We start from the raw sequence: 26,126 nt of genomic DNA on the forward strand, positions 1-26,126 counted from the left end.
TTCAGTTCATGCATGCCAACAAATCTAAGTAAAAAGATGTTCAGGAAAACAAATTAACAATATTATTGCATACAGTAATTATTAGTCTTGAAAATGTTTGGAGATGCATGCATAAAACCCACTATATCAATTTAATTTATTAAAACATACTTTCATAATAATATTTTAATGCTATAATTTTAATTTGCTTAAAAGGACCAGATGAGTCTGATTAAATATCTGTTGGTCAAGTGCGGCATGACTGTAGTAATTGTAACAAAATAACAAGAAGCTGGAGAGCCAAGTTACTCTGACATTGCCAGGGCTTTGCAACATCAGGTGCCTTTTTATCCTGTTTATTTGATAAATGAACCTCTGAGCTAAACTAGAAGGTATTATAATTTGTTTTCATGGTCCAGCTGCCAGAAAAGACATTCATTCTGTGTAACACAATCCTCCATATTAATTTCTTGCTCATCCAGTTCAACATGAAATAGCAGGGGCATCACCAGAAAACAGCATTCATAAATCTGCTTAGTGATTAGGCTGCTAAATGCAATTAGCTTTGTTGTTCCAAATATGAGAGGAAGACAATAAGATGATTCACAGGAACTGGAAAGTTTTTTGGAATGACAGTGAAAGAACGATTTCTTCTATTTAAACTTTCTTCTTAGGATTCTGTAACTGTACCTGATTTCATTTAAACAATTCATAAAATTCACACTTTAGAAGCCGTTCTGACCCGTCAGTTATTGTTGCATTGTCTTCTTCTGGAGGGAGAAATGGTTTATTTTTATTTCTCACCCATGATGCCCTTAAGAACAGTAGTTTGAGTTTTTTTAAGCAAAGCAAAGGTATCCTTTACAGTAAAAATGTGTGACCTTTGGAGACCTCGTAGTGACTGGTTTCAGCTCTGAGGGCATTTATATCTTTAAATTATTGGACACTCTGTTTATTTTTCAGAGTAAAATCCTCCAGGGTACAGGGGTCAATTCAGTAAAAGACATTGAAAGCTAGGTGGCCCTAGACTTAGTCTTTTGAAATAGTCCCTTATACAGATGGTATGAGGACTAATGCTGAAACGGGTCAAAATTAGGTTTGGGTATTTAGGAGGTATATGTCAGCTAAAGGCTCTGTCACAGTACAAGATTTGTTTGGCAATTTTAAGTTGCAGACTCGTTTAAAGTATATAATCCTAGTGAGTCCGGGGCAGTTGCAGTGCACTGCAGTGAGCACCACTTGTGACTCAGTCCATACAACCAATCAATGCTCAACCAGAAGTGCCGTGCAGCTGCAAGTAGACAGGGGAAGCACATGTTTTGGATCTTATTGATAAAAGAGAGGTATCTAGCTGATGTCTCATGTTTTACATACCATGAGAGAATGAAAAAAAAAAAAATGCATCTGAAGTCACTATAGCTGAAAAACATTTGCACAGCACCATCACACTCTGGCAGCAAAATATTGGTTGGAAGCAAAATCAAAAAGCTTGCAATACTTTGGAAATTTGAAACTATAATGGAAAGTGTCACAGAGTAATACAATTTATTATCCGCTGCATAATTTAGTTTTATAATTTGATGAGATTAGTAGCCAAAGCGATGTGACCAGTAGTACAGGCAGAGGCAGATGTGTGCTTCCATTAAATTGATTAACTTCAGGCACATGGTAGCAGTGACAGCAATAGTCACGAGTCTGTGTTACTCTTTATGTAATAACAGGCAGCAATACCAACTTGCATTCTGTGCATTTCTTATCTGAACTAGTCAGACATTTTCCATCAATGTCATTAAACCTAAAGAAACCGCCATCTTCACAATTTTATTTTGTGATTCATCCATCCAATATCTGTAACAGACCTTAATGTGATGACTACTTCAGTATACTGTGTAAAAAATGGCATTATAACACAGCACACTAGTACTCACTAACTCCATAACAATAAGTAAAGCAAATAATAGCTAGGTGATCTCTCCCATTGCCGTAGAAGCTGATGAGCTGTAAATACAATTTATCCACTAAACACTAATACAAAACTAAACCAAATGAACAATACTAAGGACATAAGATGCAAGACATTGCCATCTTTATAAAGATATGCTGAATTGATAATCAAAAGAAGCATGCAACATAAAATGTTTCTCTACAACATACTAGCCACAGTACCTGTCAAAGAAAGGTAATAAAATAGTTTAAACCTATTCACTATCTCTTGCCCTACATGTACTTTCAGCGCCTTTCCTCAATACTTGTTTTTTTGTCCGACTCTCTCTTCTTCAGTGCTACTTTTCTTCGTCCTTGTGCATCGCACTCACACTTCCTCATTCGTTGTGTCACCGAAGCCAAACCGACTAATCAGATTGCTCTTAGGGACTGGACACACAGACCTTAGTGTTTATTAATGTAGTTGATATCAAAAATCTTTCCTAACTACATCAAACATTTAATTGGCAAGATCAACTTCTGTTCCTACATAATTTAGGGTTGTTTTGGTGAGCCCATTGCTTCCTGGAAAACAGACATCTGCCATTTTTTTCTGTCTGGAAAACTTTGTGGCACCTGAAATCTTTTATAGCAGAACCTCTGCTTATTGAAATCTCTTTAACACATCAATCTCTTCAGATCTATGGAATCTATTACTTAAAACTCTCCCTAATGTTTGCTCATGAATTTGTTTGTGAAAAGCCCAGTTTTTTTTTCACTGTCATTGACATTTTCAAATATTTTATTTATTTTCACTTGGATTAGTGTTACTGATTTACATGTTCTGTGTTTTTCTGTCCCTTTGCTGATTGGCTGTTAAAGATGGATTTATTGTAATAAACGCAGAATATAAGAAATACATATGGCTATTTTTCTTAAATGTCCATATTTTCATTATTTATTTTTTGTTTGTGTCAGCATGGTGAAAAATAGATAACATTTAACATTGCATCCTCACAGTTGTGTAAATATAATGTAACATCCATCTTTCTGTGGCGTCTTTGTTTTACTTTGTTATTCACTTTTCTTTTTTTAAGACGGTTTTGGTTTGTGAGATTTGCACTTTGGAAGACTTTACCATATCATTTTTTTTAACATGATCAAGTTTACTTCAGTATGTCACGCAATCCAGCACCTTTTTCCTCAGATAATCCCTCTTTGTTTTTTTTTTGTTTCAGTATATGAAGCAAGTAGAGTCTGTGGTAGGTCCCTTTATAATGTCATTACATTTGTGAGGCACTTCACTGTGAGAGTTTATCTTTTATAGGGGTAAATTTCATCACATCATTAGCCATTTAGATTTCTGCAATGCATTCCCAACAGGTCTGACAAAAGAGAACCGAACTGATTACAGTTGGATCAAAATGCAGTTGCAAGAATCAATCCTATCTAAAAAAAAGAAATTGAACTACATTGCATTGGTACCAGCGTTTTTACAATGTTAGCCTGTGTCTTTCAGAATCAATTTTAAAATACTGCTGTTTATAAGGCTTTGAATAATCTTGCATCTCCGTATATTACGGAATCTTTGTCCCTTTACATTCCTGATCATAACTTCAGATCTTCAAATTCTGGTTTACAATCACAATGTAAAAGGAGTTGTGAGACTGCTTTAAATTTCTGTGCTCTAAAAATATGGAATAATCTAGAGATATGGCAGGCTGGCACAATAGACTTGATTAATCTATGTCTTAAAACTTACATTTTAATCTGTCTTTTTGTTAAATTTGTAACTAATCACTTTGCCTGTCCTTCATTTTCTCTTCTTAGTATCTGGCGTCAGCCCTGTTGGCTCACCTTCTGGGCTAATTTCCCTAAGTTGTTGGAAATAAGAAGAATACTGAGGCCCTGTCTTTAATGACATTTTCACTGGCTTACTCTTTTATTCTTTTTTTGAATCTCAGATATGTGATCGTATGTCAAGCAGAGCCTGGATGGAATTTTGGTTGTGGAACTCCAGAGTTTTTTCTACACTGGACTTTTTTCTTCTTCCCTCTGACCAGTTGACCTTTAGTAATCTTTTTTCCCACTTTCTACCATCTGCAAAGCACCATGAATTATACTTTGTATTGGAAGGCACTCTATAAATATATACTGTTTTTGTACTAAAATTTGTTGTCAAGTGGAATTTTCTCATGTATCTATCAAGATATTCCCTGCTTCCATTACAGTAATTTTTTGTTAATACAACAACCACAAAAACGTTTATTTACATAGCAAATTTTCATACAAGTGGTGTAGCTCAAAGTGCTTAACATGATAAAGAAAAGATAAATAAAAGACAAAGTAAGAATTAGAATAAGACAACACTAATTAACATAGAATAAGAGTAAGGTCCGATGGCCAGGGAGGACAGAAAAAAACAAAAAAAACTCCAGACGGCTGGAGAGAAAAAATAAAATCTGCAGGGGTTCCAGGCCACGAGACCGCCCAGCCCCCACTTGGCATTCTACCTAACATAAATGATCTCAATCTTGGTTTTCAGGTTTCATGTGAAAGAATTATATGATGATGGTCATGTGGACTTCTGGCCTTCAATCCATCAATGTAGGGACTGCACGGTGTCATGATCGGGTAGTGGTGGCACAGATCTCCAACCACAGAAAAAAACTGTGCTGTCTTTTTCAGCTAAACCTTTATTTTATTTATGGAATTTTTACCTGTTGAATAATGGCATTTCTTGCCATTATTGTTAGTGGAAGTAATTTGCCTGACTTTGTGTGTACGTTTGTCCATACCCTACTGTGGTCTGGAGTCTTGACAAAGACTCGTTCCTGCTTTACTTCATTTTATTCCTACGTGGGGCCTGGCTGTTTTCAACCTTAAGTTGCAGATAAAGAGAAATAATGGACGGATGCTATATTGACTTGTTAGATCTTGATAGTTTTATAAAGTATAATATCAATATGCCGACAATGAGCAGGGTTACATGAAACAAAGATTATCTGAAGGTTGCGTTATTGAGACATTTCTATATACTGTACCACTAATGGCATTATTGTATCTATAATTGAAGAAAAGGGAGAAGTACTGGTTCATTAACACATGACTAATAATTTGCTTTAAATTTCATTATACAGAGTTTCAGAGAGTGCTGAATAAAGAATATCATATTCTTTAGAAATAAGAACATCTGATGTCTTTTGAAAGGTCTTTCATATTTTTGATTCATTTGTCCTTTTTCAGTCATTCTTATGTACTCTCTGCCTTTTGAAGTTTCTGGTTTCCATAATTCATCCGTGATAAAGATCTATTCATCAGGTTATGTAATGTAAATTATTTTTTAGACTGTTATATAAAAAAAAAATCTGTTTCTTCACCTTGACTGTAATTATTGGCATGTAACAAGAACTGCTTTTGGGTCTTAACAGATGGACTTCAGGATTGATGGTCTTATTTCAAAAAGAGGGTCTTATTTTAAAAATCCACATAATTAAAGTTTATGAGAACTTAATCCTGGCAGTGTAATGTCCAACCAAATTCAGAACAGCATGAGTGCACCAGGCACCAGTCGATTGTTGGATGAAATAAAACTTCTGATAGAGGTGCCATAGAAAGGAATTTGCTTAATTTCTAACAAAGAAAATAAACATGTTTTATTGACAATGGCAGATAGGCATTTTATTATAGGTTATGTAATTAGGAAACAGAAGCAACCATAATTAACCTTGTAACAATTGTGAACCTGCAATCATCTCATGCTATCATACATCCACTGGGGCTGCTTTATTATGTACACATATCTAATTGCGTATTGCTCCCCTGGTTGTTATCAGAATAGTCTTAATGTGCCAAGGCGTGACTGCAGCATGCTATAAAAACATATCTCCAATGAAATTACTTATGTTAACTATAATGCATCTGACAGTTGTTACAAATTAGCTGACTGACAGGTGTCCCCATTCAAAATTAGTTCCTGCCTTGTATTGGATGCTACTGAGATGAGTATCCTGCAAACTCTCAGTGAGATTAAGGAGGTTCATGAATGTCATGTTATGTTAGAATCTTCACTGCATGTAGCTACTTCCATCTCAGCTGACATATTTTTGACTGGACAGAAAACTACTGAATGGGGAGGCACTTGCAATAAGATGAATTCACTGTAATGTTACTGGAAACATTGGGCAGCCTTTTTACAACAATAACACTCTCCACATCATCACACCACCAGCAACAATATTTTTTCCACCCCTCCAAGTTTCAGTGTTTGAGTTACTTTTTTGCCCACATCAGCTGGTTTTCCCCTGAAAAGAGTGACTAAAAGAGGCACATAAGTTATATATTCAGACATCTTTCACTATGGCCCCTCTGAATCTTATTAGTCTCTAAAGTATTTAATAACAATGTTTCTGACCAAAAGAGTATGAGTTGGATGTTCTGTAGGAAGTGTTTAATTCTTAAATTACTCATAATTATGTCATGCTAGAAAATGACAGCAGGGATGCCGTTTTTGCTATAATTAGTAATGTAGTACTGTGAAATATTCAACTTAAACCATAAGTCTCACCCACTCTGCCTCTGAATTGAATCCAAACACAATCTGTTCTTACCTGCCTACCTAATTTATATTGGCTTGCAGTCACTTATGTGGGGCAGACAGATCTATCCAATAACATAGCAAATGAGAGATAAGGTATATAAAAAACTTCTTCTTCTTCTAATTTATTCAAGGAAATACAGCTGCTAAGATATATAGTTGTGTATTTCCAAGTATACACAGAAACCTTAACATTAATATTCTATTTGTTCATTACTTAGAAAATTGTTTTGACGCTGATGTTTCTTACAAAACTATATGTAGATTCATCAGAAATTATCATTGTCACTACATGCTAGGTATGTTTGCTGTGGATAGGCAAATGAAGATTTGGGGATCTGACCAGCAATACTCTGAAATCACAAAAATGGTCAAGTCAGAAAGGTAGTTTTCTCCTCAGTGATTAATACAGTGTACCAAATACTAAAAATAAAACAAAAAGAAATTAGACTTAAAGGACAAACCACAAGTAAATAGCAGTTTCTGCTCTTTTAAGGTTAAGGATAGAGTATTAGTGCCGTCTTGTGGAAAAAAAGTAGAATCACAAGAGCAGTTGTCTGCCCAGGCTCTTCTGTTTAAATAACGCCCTGCTTAGTGACGTTGCACTTTTTACTCTGGTTAAGTGGAAGAGGTGGGACTTGAGGAGGATATAACGTCAGGTGTCTTTCAGTTGGTCTTCTTCCACTCTAAGGAGGGAAATGAATATTGTGAGGAAAATTGTTTCACCTGTCTGGTAGATACATCACCCCCGCGCGTTGCCTTGAGAAACGTCTGTGTAAAGGACTTCTGACGCCTGCATGTGCAACACTGCTGAGATGTGATAAGTTATTATATTTTTGCGTCTTAATGATTAATATTGATTTATAAATTTCAGGACGTAGCTCACATAAAACAGATATTCGTGTGGAAGAATAGTGTTGAGACTTGAAAAATTAAATACTGTACATGGAGCTTCTGATTTCATTTAGTAAACATTTGAGCTGTGTTTCATACAAAGTATTTGTTTTGTGATATTCTGCAAAACATAGCTCAATTACTTTAATCCAACGAATTGTTTATGTATTTATTTATTTTAACTGAACTTTGCACAGATCAGATCATTTACTCTCAGTTTTATAAAAACGGTGAATTCCAGCTGTGAGTCAGATTAATTATGTAGGCTAACAAGATTGAAGACAGAGTTGCGTCTTGTTTAAGTAACTTAATTAAAGGGAGAATATATTAATTTATTTGAACTTTGGTGATCCTGATATACACCTGGATAAATATCAAAGGCTGCTGTGTTTAGAAGTGCACAAACTACAGGTGGTGTCAATTAACTTCTTTTTATAAAGTGTGGCTATTTAATCAAAAAAAACATGTTTTTGAAGATTTGTGTGTATCAATTATTTAAAGGTTTAAATATTTATTTATATAAGTTGCTTTACATAAGGAACAATATTTTAAAATTAGACTGTTGTGCTCTCAGAAGCTTGATTTGACATTTATGTTATTCACTGATGTCTTTGTTTCCCAAGTAAGGGCCTGAGAATTTATTGGGGATAAACTGTTCAAGCTATTGTCACCATAAATAGGAATCTGAAATAAAATGAAGTAGGTTTATTTATATTATTTATTTTAAAAAGTAAAAAGTGAAAGTCCATGACTAATAGTTCATCTCAAATGTGCAATTCTGTTTTTTCTTTTATTCTGAACATAGTGTTGAATTGTCTCATTCAATTTAATCATCTTTTTTCCAAATAGTCATAACAGTTTTATCGTTTTCAGCTTTCAGGAAGATGTTATCAGAAGGGTTTTGGTCTGAAGAATGTTTGATTGAAAATGAAGGTATACGTTATTAAATTAAATATACTTTTGTACAGGAGATAAGTTACTGTGCATGGAACTTTTGAATAATAATATTTGTCCTATTTCCTTGACACTTTGAATGTGAGCTACAGTATGAGGTAATTCGTATCTCATTGAGCCTGTTAAGGTGCGACATATGAGAGAAGTCGTATCTCAGCCACTATAGACATACTCAGGGGCTGGCGATTTTTACTGCCCTATCTCATTTACCTGCTACTGTACTGGCCTCTCGTGGACAGCCATAGATTTCACAGAAAATAATGTTATAATTAGGCTTTCCATACTTGTGTTGTTATGAAAACTAGATTTATTGCAAGATGAATATTTTAATAATGAGAGTGATCAAGACATTGACAATCTATTGGATGATATTGAACGTGTAGGCTCTGGTAATTAAGTGGATAGCTGCTCCAAAGGAAATTCTACATCACAAGGCACCTGACTACATGAACATTCTGCAGCCCAATTACTGCAAACAGTCACTAACTATCAAATGTGTTGTGTGCAACAAGCATGGGCAGGGCAAAGTAACATGTTATATTTACACGACATGTGCTTCAAATCTTGCACTCTGCATGGTGCCATGCTTCTAGGACTCTCATTCAAATGGAGACATTACATTACAAAATAAACTAACAGTTTCTTTACATTTTTGACAGAGTTACTGTCGATAATAAAAACAATTGCTTTCTAATACATTTATTAACATTTTTAATAGAGTTCATTATTTGATATGTATGCATAGACCTGTACTGCAGCACCCTGGTAATAAATGGTCCAGCAGTCAATGTGTTAAAATCCCTTAACAGCAAGACTATGACTGTCCAGGTTTTCTTCCACATCTCACAGATGTTGTGGTTAAATTGATTAATACTCTGACCTGGCCCATTATAAGTAAGGGCATGTGAGAATGGATGGATGTGAGAATCTGTAAGCACCTTCTGTTAGATTGACATCCAGTAAATCAAAGGGTGCATACACACACAATTGTCCCTAGTTTCTGCATGATGTGTAGACCCAATGGTACACTTTTCTACATTTTTGAATATTTCTGTATATTTGGTGTAATTAATTCTTTGGCATAGTCAATTCATTAATTACTTTTAATTCTATTTCTAGCCATAGCATATTCCTTTATTGAAACTCCTCTGCAAGTTTACTTCATGTTTCTTAGCTACTGCACAGTAATAAATTGCTGTCTTTGGTTCATATGTTTCAATTTTTAGACTGCAGTATGAAATGACAAACATGTTTGGTCAGGTCATTCAGCAGTGAAACTCAGGTATGCTTCCTGTACACAGTAGTTTTAGGATAGAAAATGCTTTAAGACTAGTTCTTAGCAAATATAAGTCAGATAAGAGGTATCATTGCTAAGCAAAAAAATGCAGTGACATAATACCGCATGATATATTGCCTGAAGACAATAGATGCTAGAAAAAAATCTGGTATGTCATATTTGATTTGCTAATGGTGACACTACATACCCAGCTAAAAAGGAATGTTGCAACTTTTATATTCTGTTCTGACATACAGTATGTACAGAAACTGAAATGTAGTATATATTCAAACTTTAAAATAAACAGTACTGCTTGTGTAGAATCTTGTTTCAGAATTTGACAAAAGCGTATTCAACTGTAAATGGATTCTCCACACTTGACACACGGGTACATGCTTGAGTTCACATGTAATTTATATTCACCTAATGCTCTGCCTCTTGAGTATGTGCCTCTTACCATGAAACAATTCTGAAAACTTTCTCTCTATCTTTTCCCATAGGACAAAATTACACGGGAGCAATATCACCAGCAAATGTTAAAGAGTGTATATCCAGAGAATAGGTCTAAGGTGAGAATCAAATCTGAAAGATGTGGTAGTACATCTCTAGACAAAGAAATACTGTACATTTGTAAAATAATACAATCATAATTGTGAAATAAGGCACTCTAAAAATAAATAAATGGTGGGTTATAATCTTCTATAGTATTAACCTCTGTAATGTTATGTTTTTTCTCCCAAAAAATTGTCATTTTTCAATGCAATGCTTTTTACATTTTTATTATATCTTTCTACTATAAAACGTGCAAAACACTAACTACAAAGTCAGAAGTGTAAAAAAGTATAGTGATACAAGTAATATGGTGTATCTTTGAATTAAAATGAGAGGGTGCTGGTTTATTTGAAGCAGGGTCTACACAAACCCAAAAGCATCACTTTCGATTTCACTGTCTGTTTCACTTTCACTGCCCGGAGACAGATTCACTTCATCATCACTGCTGATGAAAGGTTTCTCAAAATCACTGTCAACAGCATGCAACACCTGGGCTGCTGAAAAATGTTTCTTATGAGAAGCTATTACGAGACTAGAAGAAGAAGCGCCTACACCATTGCCCAGGTAACACTCAGGCCTGACTCTTACATAAGACATGCCTATGCAGTTGCCCAAGTTATGCTTGGGACTAACAGGGTTAGTACTTTTATAGCCCGAGTAATGCTCGGGCTTGACGTTTTGAACTAACATATTTAACACTGTTTTCACAGCATGAGTGATCTTCAGGTCTAACGTTACAGAGGCTAAAGAAATAATAAACAATATAATAAGATCAATTAAAAGAGACTTCACAATAAATCCATGCATTTACTGTACTAGGATTATACAGAAGGCAGTTCACCGTATGAGCTGTTGGAAGTACAAAAACTACATAAATTACATTTACAGAATAAGAAGCCATGATTTATGAGTTGTCAATGAGGCAATACATAGCAAGGAAAAATTCAAATATTGCAGAAAATGCAACAAACTCAACAGCTGTACTGTACATTGTCTGAGTCAAATGTTAAATGTAAAGTACAAAATAACAGCAAAAAAATCTTCTTACACTAGTTGCATTTCATAGTCAATGCTGAGGTTTAATTATTTGCCAACACTCCCAAAAATGAGCTGTGTTTGCTGTGGAACACTCTGTAAGGAAATATGAATATGACCATGGAGACAAAACACATGAAGACTATAGGAGCAAAATGCTATTAACCAAATGTAACCAACTTACCTATTGTATTGCGAAAACCTGGTATTATAGTTACATTTGCAATAGTATTTTTTAATTCTTTTAAGTATTAGAATGAAAAAGTTGTTTTACCAAAATTAATTAATTAATACTATTACCATTAGCCTTTTTAAGCAGAAACACTGTTTATAATAAATGGTAAATCATTTTACTAGTTCGCTCAGACCATGATAGATCAGAACTAGTGGTCTGATGTTTATATTTCAGTGCAAAAGTTTAATCTAATTCAAATGTGTTAACCGGGGTAGGTTACATTGATCCCCTTCTACATGCTGTTCTAAGCAATATCTGACCACAAATACTAAAGCTGGTCCATTCTCTCAAGGTACAGCAATTTTAGGACACATAGAGGCAGAAAAGATGGACATGGCTATGGTGAATACGTATTTTAAGAGGGAGGGACAAAGGGTAACATACAAAAGTGGGAGGAGATGCACACGTTAGATTTTATCCTATGCCGAAGACTTGAAAGTGGTGGTAGGGTAAATTGTAGTTAGGCAGCTTAGGATGGTAATAAGTAGGATGACGGAGATCATGACAAGGAGGAGAGTGAGGGCAGAGCCAAGGATCTAATGGTAGAAGTTGAAAAAGGAAGACTGCAAAGTTGAGTTCAGGGAGGAGGTAAGATAAGCACTGGGTGTCAGACAAGAGTTATCAGATTGCTTGGCAACTATGGCACAAATAGTAAGGGTGACAGCAAGAAGTGTGCTTGGCATAACATCTAGACAGGAAGGAGGAAAAGGAAACCTGGTAGTGGAATGGGGCGGTACAGGAGAGTATACAGAGGAAGAGGTTAGCAAAGAAGAAGTAGGATAGTCAGAGATACAGTATGTAGAAAGTAAACAAGAGTATAAGGAGCTAAGGCGTTAGGTGAAGAGAGAGGTGGCAAAGGCTAAAGAAAAGGGTTAGGGTATGATGAGTTGTATGAGAGGTTGGACACTAAGGAGGGAGAAAAGGACCTGTACTGATTGGCAAGAAAGAGGGACCAAATTGAGAAAGATGTGCAGCAGATTAGGGTGATAAAGGATAAAGATGGAAATGTACTCACAAGCGAGGAGAGCATGTTGAACAGATGGAAAGAGTACTTTGAGAGGCTGATGAATGAAGAGAATGAGAGAGAGAGAGGTTGGATGATGTGGAGATAGTGGATCAACAAGTGCAACGGATTAGCAAGGAGGAAGAACAGCTATGAAGAGGATGAAGAATGGAAAGGTTGTTTGTCCAGATGACATATCTGTGGAAGCATGGAGGTGTTTATTAGAAATGGCAGTGGAGTTTTTATGCAAATTGTTTAATGGAATCTTGGAAAGTGAGAGGATACCTGAGGACTGGAGAAGTGCACTGGTACTGATTTTTAACACTAGAATCCCTGAAGCCTATAAAAAAACTTTTAATCCTGGCCCAACTTAAATTCCTTCGCACCTCTCCTTGTCAGCGTCTTTTGTTTTGCTAATATTTTGATCAGCACAAGCAGCAAGCAGCCTGCTATCCCATCCATCCACCGCCGGAGTTCAAGTCGCAGAGAAGATTTCAGAGCTAAAGTCTGTTTATCTGGCAGTGAGGTGCCTGGAGTTATGTAGGGTAAATAATATATTGTTATTTGGAATACACACAGATCATGTATAATCTGTGTCTACAATAATCTGTTTGACTGTAGGATGGCAGGAAATGAAAGACAAAAAATAATGCTGAAGCAGAAACTTTTTCCATGTTATACTAATAATTATGTGAAGTATATAATGTATGAACACTTTAGTCCAAATATCAAATAAACACATACACTTTTATTCAAGAATATAACCAAAAAAAAAATTATTAGATTTTCATGTTGGTGTCAATGAGTTAAAAACCCAAGCTCAATTGTCAATTGACAGGAAGTTAATATGTATTCTTGAATGGTGTAGAGGTAAGAACTGCTGCCTTATAACCCAAAGGTACCGGGTTTGAGGCCGGGTGCTCTGTGTTTTGAGTAGTGAGCTGCTATTATTATTACTATCTACTCTATATATAAAATCTTAAGCCTAAAAGTGCAACGATTTTATGTCACTTTTTTGTCACGCTTTAAATCTGGCTTATTTTAAAACCTACATATATATGTTTGGTATCATTCTTCTCAGAATTCATCAACTTTAATATATGCTGTTAGATTTTCATATTCTTATTCCATTTTTAAATTATAAACTAAAATATCAAGAAAGTTGTGGCTTTTATTTTTGATCGAGTAAACTTTCTTTCACAGGAACAAACTATTACCTATTCATACCACCAATGTTTGTATTTCAGTGATTTAGTTAGCTGAAGGTGGAGTTATGATGACCCACTGCATACCGCTTTAGTTTTCACATGCTTTTTCCTGTTATTTAAATGAGTCATTTTTTTAAATTTTCTTTTTTTTAATCTAGAAGAATGTCAGTTAAAACAAATAAATTATTTATTTAGTCTCTTGCAAATATTCATCGAGAATAGTGGACCTAATGGGAATTCCCCAATCAGTAACAGAGCAAATATTCTATTCTCATTTCATTAATTTTTACTCCGTTAAATAATACATTTTTCTTTTACATATTTATAGAATTTTGTGATTTTGACTCCAATAAATACACATTTTTGTTTTGTACATTTACAGATTTTACTAATATTCTGGCAGCAACTGGGGGTTGGGCTCTCAAGGCGCCTAAGGGAGGCTTGCCCGCCTATTAATACAATAAAAGAACACATTTGATTTGAGTCTGTAACACCCGGTGTAAATTTTGGTTACTAGTAAAATTTAGCTGTTTTTTTTTTATTATTCACTTTTATTCTGTCAGTGACATTGTTACATGATACAACAAACTTGGCTATCCATCTCTAAGTTGATGACATTTATCTCCATTCCATAAGAGCAGTGATAACGACAGTTGGTGATGTGGTTGATGCCTGCTCAGAACTATTTGTTGTACAGTACTGACAATCAAAGATTCGATGTCCCGTGACTGTTACCAGACCACCATGTGGCATCTGTGCTTTGACAACAAAAGGACCCGTGTCTTTCTCTGGAAAAACTGAATAAACTTTGTCAGCTGGCTTCTGGCTTCTCATCTGAAAATTTATGAAAATAGAATATTCACAACAGAGTTCATTGGCATCACAGTAATGCAAATACTGTAATTAACTTCTTAATTTGGTAATGCAAATTCTGTTAAATTTTTCGGAGTTTCTTATATTTGTTGAACTAGTTTGTTTGTATTCACAGCTGATGGTAACTAGCATGCCATTGTAATCAGTTTGTATGCTGATGCAGAGTTTCATTGACTTTTATAATACATTTTCTTGTGACATCTGCCTCTCATTTCCAAATTTTTGCTTCTTCGGAGTCATTTGCACATTGTAATTATGTGTTGCAATTTATGTGTTTATATCTTTTGTTTGCTTCATCAGTTACATTTATTATATTGTAAACTTTGATTCAGCTTCTCTTACTAAGCTTACCTTTCATTTTTTATTTTGTTAATGTTGAAACATACTTATCTGCAGTGCTTTTTTTACATATCTTATTCGGAGTTGGACACCATTGCTTAACTATGCTGAAAGATTTGAAATCTATTTTCTTTGAATTTCAGCAAAGTTGGTTTTACCAAAAGGCATGCTTCAATTAATTGAAACTGATGAATGAAACAGAAGTTGGCTTATATTATTACAGAATGTAATTTCACTTATGATAACTTATGTTTTGAAATTTAGAAAACAAAGAAAAAATTAATTATGTACCATAGATCCCGTTATATAAGCCAAGAATTTGGTCCTAGATTTTTGGCTTGGAGTTTGGGAGTCTGTTTATACAACGAGTATCGTTTCAGATTCAAAATTTCCAGCACAATGCCGGTTTTGCCGATGAATACGGAAGTAAATAATGACGAAACCACAGAGCCATCTTTCAGATGAAGAAGTAACTTTGCATACCGGTACTTTATTAAGAATTTATTTAAAAAAGTGTTTTAGTTGTTAATTTTATTAATAAAATTTATAATAAATTATCGGGAAGTTTAAAATAAAAATTTTTGTTTTAATTTACGATCAACATCTTGCTTTACGACCTGGATGCGGTCACGTGTATTCGCTTGCGCGATTGTAAACAAACAACTGAGAGCGTTAGTAGCGTCAGTCGGAGCCCAGATACATGTGTTTGTGGATGTAATTTTGGTCATTGCAGTGATTTACCTATATATATAATTCATTAAGACCATGCAAGCAAGACACATAATTGCTAAGGAAGGAAGGAAGAGAAGGTAAAGAAATCGATCACAATCGAAACGAAGATGGAAATTGTGTAGAAATATGCGAGTGCTGTTCGTGTGACCGATCTCACTAATGTGTACAGCATGTCGAAATCCACCATCTCGACAATTTTACAAAGGAAAGATTTGCATAAGGAGGCTCCTTCTAAACAATAACCACCTTCCATTTCATTCTCCTCCTCCTGCCTTCCTGCAGCCCAAAGATGACAAATTAAATAGTGAGTACAGTATGAGATTGTTGTTTCTAGAATAGAATGCCTTTTATTGTCACTATACACATCTACAATGAGATTAAAAGCAGCTCCTTCAGTGCACAAAAAAAGTTCTGTATAGGGCTTGTATGGTTGATTTTTTAGCCTTAGCATAACGCCGGATCTGCGGCCCCGCTTCTGCTTTCTTTCCTTCCTCTGTCTGTGTCGTCTCCTAGACCCGAGAACAATCCATGGAGAGCCCGCTGGTCTCGCTATGTTGTTTGGGATGTTGTGCGTGTGATGAAAAACACTCGAAACAGATGTCTGGCTCTGAACACCGATGTCTATAAGGTTCTGACGGGTGTGGAGGATGTTCGCCGAACCGATCGTGCACAAACAAGGAAAAAAAAAAGTACAAAAACAACAAAAAAGTGCACTGAAAAGGAGAGCCCTGAGCCGCTGCGACCATGCGCGGCGCCATGGTCCTAGCTTAATCTAGCCTACTTCTGGTAGGCTAGGCACTTTTTATAACTTTTTGGTTTGCACATTAGAAAAATTATTGGTGTTTTGGTAAGTTATGCACATTATACAACCCTTTTTTAATATGAAAAGGTTAAGTAAGTGTTGCAGTGGGAGGTTCGGAATGCATTATGGGTTAGCCTTCGCAAACGAATTAAGTTCGTAAGTCAAGGGTCCACTGTATTGCTTATTTAAGTTAATCAAATTTATAACGAGTCTCCAGAAATCCACCCGCCGATGTACCGTATTTGAGTATATAGTTTCAACACAAAGGTTTCATTTTACCAAACTTCTCCGCAATCACTTCCTGGTTTCCATCAAAAATGCCGGCAGTCTCAAATTCTCGCCGATAACCATGATAAATATACCTGAAGAGACATTTTTAAGGAAATTTAGAAAATTTTGCTTGGAGAAGGGGGTCGGCTTAAATACCAGTCATCGGCAAATACATGTAATTTAGTAGGTAGTGAAGGGGGTCGGCTAATATACCGAGTCGGCGTGTATTCCGGGATCTACGGTAGTTTTGTTTACAAAATGCATTCTAAAAACACACCTGACATAATGAAAGAAAAGGTGTTGTAACCTGCAAAGATCTTTAACCAGATTTTTATAAAAGTACACAAGCTAAGATGTATTTTTTTAGTAATTCAATGTTTACATATCATCAGAACCAGAAAATCTGAACACATTATTCCAGATTTCAAGAATTTACACTAGCTCCTAGATAAGCTTAGGTCTGATTTCAAAATTATCCCTTTAATTTATAAAGCCTTAAATAGCCAAGGCCCTGCTTACTTATCTAAGCTCATCAATACAAAAAAAACTGGAGCACACATTGAGATCTTAAGGTGCTGGCCTACTTGTACTTTCAAGATATAATAAAAAAAATTGGAAAGTCGAGCCCTGAGGTTGAAGAATGATTTAACTGCTAATTTAAGAGATGCCTGTTCAGTGTCAACTTTTAAATCCAGGCTGAGGAATGTGTACTTTAGTCAGGCATACCCTGACTAGAGCTGCAGATTATCCATGCATACTGCATTTCTGTATAATATTTTTAAACCTCCTCTATTCTGCTACTCTTCTTGGCATGTTGATGTGGCATTTGGTGTCAATGCTGTATTGCCCGGTTGCTCTTCTCTATATGGAAAACTCATCTCGGATAAAGAAGTGTTGGAATCATTGGATAGAAAGATTCTCTCATCAGATTGGACGGCCATCACAAACTCCACTATAGAAAACCCAGCAGTGAGTAGGCAGCGTCGGCTGAGGTCTCCAGGACAGCGGCTTTATTTTTTGACTTTCTTTTTTACAATTTTAATCTTCATTATTGTCAATTGGCCATAGTTCAACAATGAATTAATAGGTAGATATTGTTGGCTTCCATTTATGTTTAATCAGTTGTTGCCTTGTTCTTTGCATGTTTTAACAAATCAACATTTATATGTTTACCAGTTCAGTATTTAGTCATTAGAAAATTCTGTACTTGTGTTACAACTAAAAATTGTTCACAGCGCTCTGCACTTGAAGTCAGTGTAGAGCTCTTTACAAAAATAAATTGTACTGTATTGTATTAAGTTTTACACAATTTATTATTTTATTGAATTTTCTATTGCACTTGTCACTGGTACACACTCAGATTACTTACACATTTATATAGTCTAAAATACAAAAGCAATAAGTAATTAAATCAAATGGCATTAACTTGTAAATGCTAAAAAATATGGTGAGCAACCCTTAAAATATAATGAATCTCCATTTATCATTGAGTGGAAAAGCTACTACTCTATGAGAAAACAAAACCTCTGCGGGGTTCATGGTCAATTATAATATACAAGCGTTTTTGCATTAAGGGATAGTGGGAGACAGCACCATCAGATGTTATGCAAAATAAGTAATAAGATTCCTTCAGTAATTTAACTTAGTGTTAAAATCTTTGTAGCAATCTTCTGTTTTGTCTTCCTTAAGCAATTACTTTTTCTAATTTTCTGTCATACTGCATGTTGAATGTAATTACTTATCTAGAAAATTATTGTTTCCTGTACTATGTGAAATGTCTTTGTGCTGGGTGTACAAGTCTAATTGAGGGTAAGAATCCTACAGTGTTCCCTGTATTTTTGGGGGTGTATTTTTCTGTGTATCATGAACTTTCCACATGTGTAGAACATGTCAGCGAGGAGATATGAAAACTCTCGTACCATTTGCACCCATTAAGCTAACCACACTAATCTGAAAAGACATTATGCTGCACCTCTTCACTTAGACCCGAAGAGAGCTGTGCTAAAAATGAAAAAGCCACTAAGGAAGCCTACATATGCTCTTTCCATTTCATGGTAAAAGTATCCATGCAGTATGACACTCCTGATTCAAAGATGCACAGAGTTCTGGTGCAGAAAGGACAGGTACCTACTACAATATATGTATAGAATTATTTTTTCAAATATTTATGGCTTTGCAATGACCAGTAAACATCTGGCCACACAGTAGTTCATGCTGCTACGGGACATACAGTTTATAGTTTAAGTTATGCAGCTTGTAGTCTGCATGTTCATATTCATATTCTTGATACTTGTCTACAGTATAGTCAGTTGGTCTGTACCTATATATATTTACACACCTGTGTAAGGTCTCTCGACCACACAGGTCTGCCATTGAACTGTGTCTGATGATGCCACCTCAGCGTAGTAACACATCTTTGTTCAGACTCTTTTGGTGTGTAGCTCCTGGCTGGTGAACAAGCTGTCCACCTCTATTCAAACTTCTGTTTTACTGAATGTGTTTAAGAAGCATTAGAAGACTCATTTTTTCTTAATTTGTGCCTAACCTATTAGCCTTTAGGCCTTTTAAATCTGTGAATTGTAACTAGCTTATATTTTATTTTGAGCTTTCATTTTTGGTAATCTATTTTGTACCTTTGTCCTGTCACACTGGTTCCTAAAAAGCCCCAGACAGATGTTACCATATTATGTTGACCTCTTTTGTAAGTCACTTGGGTCACTTAGCAGAAAGCATCTGCTAAGCAAATAAATATACTGTAAATGTAAATATTAATTTTATTATTGTAGCTTGCTCCTTTTCACCTCAAAGTCTTTTCGATTATAAAGTCAAGGTTTTGCTATTTCAGTTTAGACAGTTCATAAGATTGACCGTCACATTTTTTATAGAGTGTAAATGTGTATGGTTTTAGTTTGTTGCATGATGCTGATGTCAGAGGGTATCACAAAGATCTCATACCAGTTGAGATGCACTATCCATCAGCATTCCATTGTTTGATGAATTTTTAGTCTGCCAAAAAAGGTTGCATGCATTTACATGTTTCACTAGTCTGTAGCAAGAGAGTGACAAGGGACAGATTTTATTAGCTAGTGTCACACATGTGCGCATGGAAGTCAACCAAAGGGACCACGAAACGCCAGTTCCACGACAGGCCAGGGGTCTGTGGGGTGTGCTAAACCTCTCTCTTTTCTCTCTGCAGACCAAACATGAGAAATCCTGCCTGTCCCAGCCCCGAGGACGTCACTTCATGTCTCAGCCCTGAGGATGTCATTTCCTGTGAACCACCAAGAAAACCTCTCTTCCTCCATACTTAAACAGTTCTGTTTTGGACTCTAATCAGTACACATTGTACTTTAAAGCCTGTTGCAGCCAGGGAAACTATACAGGTGGCTGCTCCAAACCTTCGTTGTGTGTCCGGCTGTTTCTTTCACACTAGATAAATTAACGTTTACATTAGAGACATAACACACTTATAAAACCACTCTGGTATGGACCTTCCAGAATTTACACACCAAAACCACCACTGGTTATACTTCCTAGTTATAGAAATTAACAGGAAGAGTTTAAATTAATGGAAATCCGTAAATACTTTTAGAATGGTTTGAGTAGTCGATGAAAAGATCATTGTGACATTTTACATTTTAATGAGTTTGTGACAGAGAGCATTCTAGATGAGTGCATATAAATACACAGTCACTTTGCAAATTCATCATTTCTTCTTGCACAGAACAGCTATTTTGACAGTAGCCTTCTGCATAATCTTATTAAACATGACTAACCCAAGTACTATATGCTGTCCTGATTAGCTCTGCAAATTGCTTAAAAGTAATTAATGTACAGTAAAGTCCTAGATGGCCCTTCCCTTAAATAAGCATGAATTAGAGTTCCTAAAGCTTCTTCCTTCATGCATTTTCCCTTTGTCAAATGAATGTTACGGGTTTTGTTAGATTTTTAACATAATATAGCATAAGAACAGTGTGTATTTGCAGCTTAGTATAATAAAGGTGTCATTTAATAATACAACATTAAATAAAATTGTTTTTTTTTTTGGCATTTAGCTGTGACTTAATTCTTCCGACTGCAGTGTAGAATTATTAGGAGAAGAATTACCAAGGAAATTAATCCATAATATATATATTTACTTTACTATACTATATCTCCCTGTGAGTCAGTGTGTCATCCATTTGACTGTCACAGCTATTATGACCATTCATACTTGTGTGTACAATGCTTTTAAATGTGCTAGTAGGGGGGCATCCATTGAATCCATGCTCATTATTAACTCTTAATGGGCTATACAATTATTTTTCAAGGTACTTTGTTGAATTGAATCTTGATTGATTGCTAAGCTGCTAAGGTCTTTTTGAACGATTCCTGTTCATTCTGAGAACTAGAATAATTTTTATTTAATAGTCTACATTTTTAGATCTACTTCATGGGCTTATTTGCCAGCAGTAGTGCTGAATTTGGTTAGATTTTTTTCATCTGTTTGAGCACATTTGTACATCTGTCCTTGGTCCAGATTGCAACATTGACCTTTAGGTACATCCTTGGTGATCCTGCTGCCTGTATACTACAAACACTCTTCAGGAGATGAACCCTTTAGCTGAGTTCCTTTTCAGTCAACCAGATGAGCTGACAATACAACACCTGACCCCCTCTAACCTCATAGCATTCTTGAATTATATATGTCAAAGCCATAAATTAAATACTGCATTGATAAAAAGAGTATGTAATCCTAGTATCCTGAAACAACTGTGACACCATTAGTTTTAGACCACCCTAAGCAAATCTATTGTAATATGAGGTCCTTTATTGTATACTCCACTTTATTATGTATTCTTTAGTGTACTCCTACTGCAGCAGTATTGATGTTGTCATCATCAGCCACACCATGATAGACATATTCTGCCTCTTAATGCATGTGTCCAATGCGCTTTTTTGCTTTTGTATATCTTTGCTGTTAATTTTCATTTATTTGTTTGTTTCAGGAAAATCAAACATTTTTAGTTTGTTTGTGAGTGCTTAGGGACTTGTCTACTCCCAAGGTAAAATCAAAATATATAATGTTGGAATAGGACAATAAAAACATAAGAAATTTGATAAATGATAGAAGACCATTAATCCATGAAGCTAAACTGTCCCAACATCTTCTCCAGATACTTTGTAAATGTTGTCAAGGCTTCTGCTTCAACTGCATGTCTCAGTAGTTTGTTCCAGAGTCCCACAACTCATTTCATAGAGAAGTGCTTCCTGGATTCAGTCTTAAATGCACTTCCACTTAATTTTACTAATGTTCTTTAATATGTGATTCACCCTTAAGCTGAAAGAATGTTGCTGGATCTGCTTTATTGATCAATGCCTTTGATGATTTTAAATACTTGGATTAGGTCCCCACATAGTCTCCTCTGTTCAAGACAAAACAGGTTTAATACGAATGTCCTATTCATTTAACCAGTGTCAAAAAATAGCAATATCTTTTTTTAGGGGCAAAACCAAGGATGATCATTGTTTAAAGCAAAGATCATTACACAGAGTGCCATTAGAGTGTTTGGCCATACTTTCAGTGACAAAACTAAAGTCAAAGACAACCAGAACCTTTCCCTAAGTCACTTTTGTTTTTCTTTTTATTTATTCAGTGCTCAGTCTTTTCTTCACCGAGTTGATATTTTGGTGCATGCTTACTGTGAACTGCCATCCACATTAATAAAAGGATAAGTGTCTGTGTGTGTGTGTCCGTCTGGTTTCCATATATCTATCATTCCAAAAGATGGCGTATCACAAACATTTTAGCAATGAACTGTATTACGTTTGTCATTCCAGTAGATGGTACATCATAAACGTTAATACTGCTTTTATGAATTCCATACAAAATGATCTATAACAGAATGATAATCATTGCATGGTGCACTGCAAATGTTAATGATGATTTCTAAATTAATTGTTTAGATTTCAACCCATCTTAGATGGGTTGTATATCTAGTTACTTTCTCGTATACATAGTATAGAGAAAGTATAGGAATCGTGAAAAAATCCGACCTTGAGATTTTAATGAATCTTAACGTTTTGGACCTTCCTGAGTCTGAAAATACCGTTTTTGAAATTATGTCTGTCTGTGTGTAAACGCAATAACTCAAAAATGCTTTGACCTTGGTCAGTGAGATTTTGTACACCTGCTTTATGTGAAAAATAAGGAATCCTATCAACTTTTGGGCCATTGCTGGTAACCGGAAATTGGTACTTTAACTGAATATTTTTGCGAGTTTCCAAGTAAACTATGGTTATAATTACAGGTAGATGATTGAAATTTTGTATAGATATTTATAATGATAAAAAGCAAACAAAAATGAAATTTAAGAAAAATTACTCGACCGGAAGTCATATTTTATTTAAACAACCATCCTAATTTTTCGTATCATGGAAATATAAATGTGTACACAATATTAAAAACTGTATTCAATAAAATGCATAGTCTTTCGGTAACTATTAGTTTTAATTTCATTTATACATCATCAGTTTAACAATAACATGTAAACATTGAACATACCGTGTAAATGTAAAGATATAATGGGAACAATAAGCTGCTACATTCCCATTGTGTTAATGGTAATACATTTAATTTTATGATCTTTTTTTATTTTCGCCATTATTATCATATTTAATAGTAGCTAAATGCAGTTTTATCTATAGCAATTTATTACAACATATATTATATAAAATACTTTTTCTGTGTTTTTAGGTGATTATAACTCTTTTTACTTTGTATGTAATCTAGGTAATGCATATGTAATCATGAAAAAATTCCACCAACCTCCCTAAATGTTTTCAACATCCCTAAATGTTAAAAAATCATTTTAATATAAAGTTTGATCACATATATGGATAAAAGATTGTGTATTGATTATTATGTTGAGAAACAAAGAGATATGATATTTGAGAAATAGTACACAACTGGAAGTGATTCTGATGACCTTTTACTCTATCTCCGTATACGAGAAACACGATAGGAGCACACTCCCGATTTTTTTATATATTATAACAGCTATGATCTCAAAGGTTAAATGCCTAGTAACCACATAGCACAGTAGCAAACAGAACTGCAAAATGATAATGCACATGAAATAACAAATACACAACTGGGTGTTATAATAACTTCACTGAAATGATAAAAATATAAAATAATGTGTAATACTGTTCATAAGTTAAACAATACAAAACAAAATGAATTTCAAAAAACTTCTAAAAATTTGAAAATGTACTTGTTTTACTATTTTTTTTTTTTTGGGTGATGTCCTGCAGGTGTCTGTGAGGTGCCAATAAGTATTGGTAAAAGTGAATGTTGGATAACTACATTGTGGGTGCCTCATGTGGAGTAAGGATTTATCTTACGGTAATTAAGTTGAAAAATTAACAAACCATAGAGTCAGAAAGTGTAATCTTTTGTGACTCTTGAGTCACTGTCTTACACCCAAGAGAAGATGTTGAGCACATAGACTTCAGGAAAATCAACTTTAGTATCATTAAAAACAGGCACAGTCAGGGTCTTTATTCAAATGGCAGCTACCACTTTAATAATAAACAGACTTTAATAATAAACAGTAAATAAGCAGTAACAGTGCCATGTTAGTGGCTGGGTTACTCCTAAGGGATTATATATGCATAGACTTAAATTATTCTTTATATATTTACAATCATTATTAATCTCTAGTTTTCTCTGCTTTCTTTTCCATTTCAGTTGTGGTGGCATTTTGTGCCACAACCACCTGATTGAGGTACTGTGCAGCCACCTGTGAGACCATGCTTGAGTGAAAGCAGATACCACAGCTGTCCACGAGACCCATTGCATCAAATCCTCTGGGATGAAGCCTAAAAACCAAATAGGAAAAACTTTTATGCCCAAAGGGGACTGGGTGGTCTTTTGGCCTTGGAACCCCTGCAAATTTTGTTTGTTTCTCCAGCTTATCTGGAATTTCTGCATTTATTCTGTCTTCCCAGCCATCTGACCTTATCAGTAGTCACCTTTAAAGATCTTTATTTTTCTACTAATTAATTGTAATAATAATAATATTAAAATAATAGAATTGATTAAATAAATAAATTAAAATAATAGATTTTATTTATATAGCTCATTTCCCATGCTCAAGCAATGTGTATGTAACATTGGATAAAAATGTTTCCTGAATAGAACAATAAAACAGATAGATACAGGATATACAAAAGCGTTAAATAGAGTAAAAGAAGTAAATGAGAGTAAAATACTAAATTCAATACTGAAAAAAAACTAGCAAATAACATTATTTGTAATATAACACACACACACACACACAAGTTATATTGAGCATCTGGACAGAGAGGGAGACTGAAAGAGGAGACAGAATGTCAGGTTAAGATACAAGCCTTCTTGAACAGATGAGTTTTAAGTTGCTTTTTAAAAGAATGAATGGAGTCTCCTGATCCAATTAATTTCAGGAGGTCATTCCAAAGTCTGGGCCTATACAGCTAAAGGCCCTGTCACCCATAGAGTGCACGAGAGTGTGTGGCATAAAGAGATTGTCAGAATCAGAGTACAGTAATCCCTCCTCGATCGTGGGGGTTGCATTCCAGACCCCCCCCGCGATAGGTGAAAATCCGCGAAGTAGAAACCATATATTTGTATGGTTATTTTTATATATTTTAAGCCTTTATACACTCTCCCACACTGTTTATAAATATTCCCTGCACAGTTATACAGCATAATCCCTTTGTATTCTCTTAGATATTAGGTAAGATTCATTGAAATTATGTATATAAACACACTGTTTATATACAGTAAAACCTAAATATTATTTTAAAGATATCGAGTGTCTCCGATATCCCATATGTTACAGCCATTACGATAGACAGGCCACCAGCAATAAATACGTACAATGCAAGAAAAATAATATACAGTAAATGTGTGTACAGTGACACTAAACGTACGTACATGTACTAAGTACTGTAAGTAGAAAATTAATTATGGTTACTCACCAACAATGACACGATGACTTGTCCAATAACAATGAGTTTAGTTTTACTGCACAACAAAGGAGAGCGTTACAGCCCTTCTAAAGGAGCCTCTACAGGCGATTGTGTAGCACTGCCGTTGTTCTTCTTCTGGCAGTCTTCAATCCAAATCCCTAAAGCAGATTCCATCCAGACTACTGTCTTATTTCATCCACTTACAACTCGTTTTGCACCCTGGTTAAAAGGACACTGCGGCCGTAGATCTTATATTCCTTTCCTACTTTCTAAATAAAAAGAATCATAGCATCATTGATGCTGTAATAGCGTCCTACTGCTTTTCCCTTCCTTCAACAAATCCAAAACGTTTACCTTTTCGACAATCGTTAACATCTTCCATTGGCGCTTGGGCATGACCCCTGAAGCCGTAGCAGGAGCAGATCGTTTTGGAGCCATAATGAAGGGCCTGACTATGCAC

The 26,126-nt window shown here is 35.1% G+C and overlaps 1 long non-coding RNA gene across 1 annotated transcript; it reads left to right on the forward strand.

The window, feature by feature from the left end:
• Window positions 1-7,204: 7,204 nt before the first annotated feature.
• LOC120538637 lies at window positions 7,205-19,968 on the forward strand. The gene is made up of 4 exons (XR_005635481.1): window positions 7,205-7,316; window positions 8,267-8,326; window positions 10,124-10,192; window positions 19,869-19,968. It is a non-coding gene; the product is annotated as an uncharacterized LOC120538637 (long non-coding RNA).
• Window positions 19,969-26,126: the final 6,158 nt, after the last annotated feature.

Source organism: Polypterus senegalus, chromosome 11, assembly GCF_016835505.1.
Source record: "Polypterus senegalus isolate Bchr_013 chromosome 11, ASM1683550v1, whole genome shotgun sequence".
NCBI lineage: Eukaryota > Metazoa > Chordata > Cladistia > Polypteriformes > Polypteridae > Polypterus > Polypterus senegalus.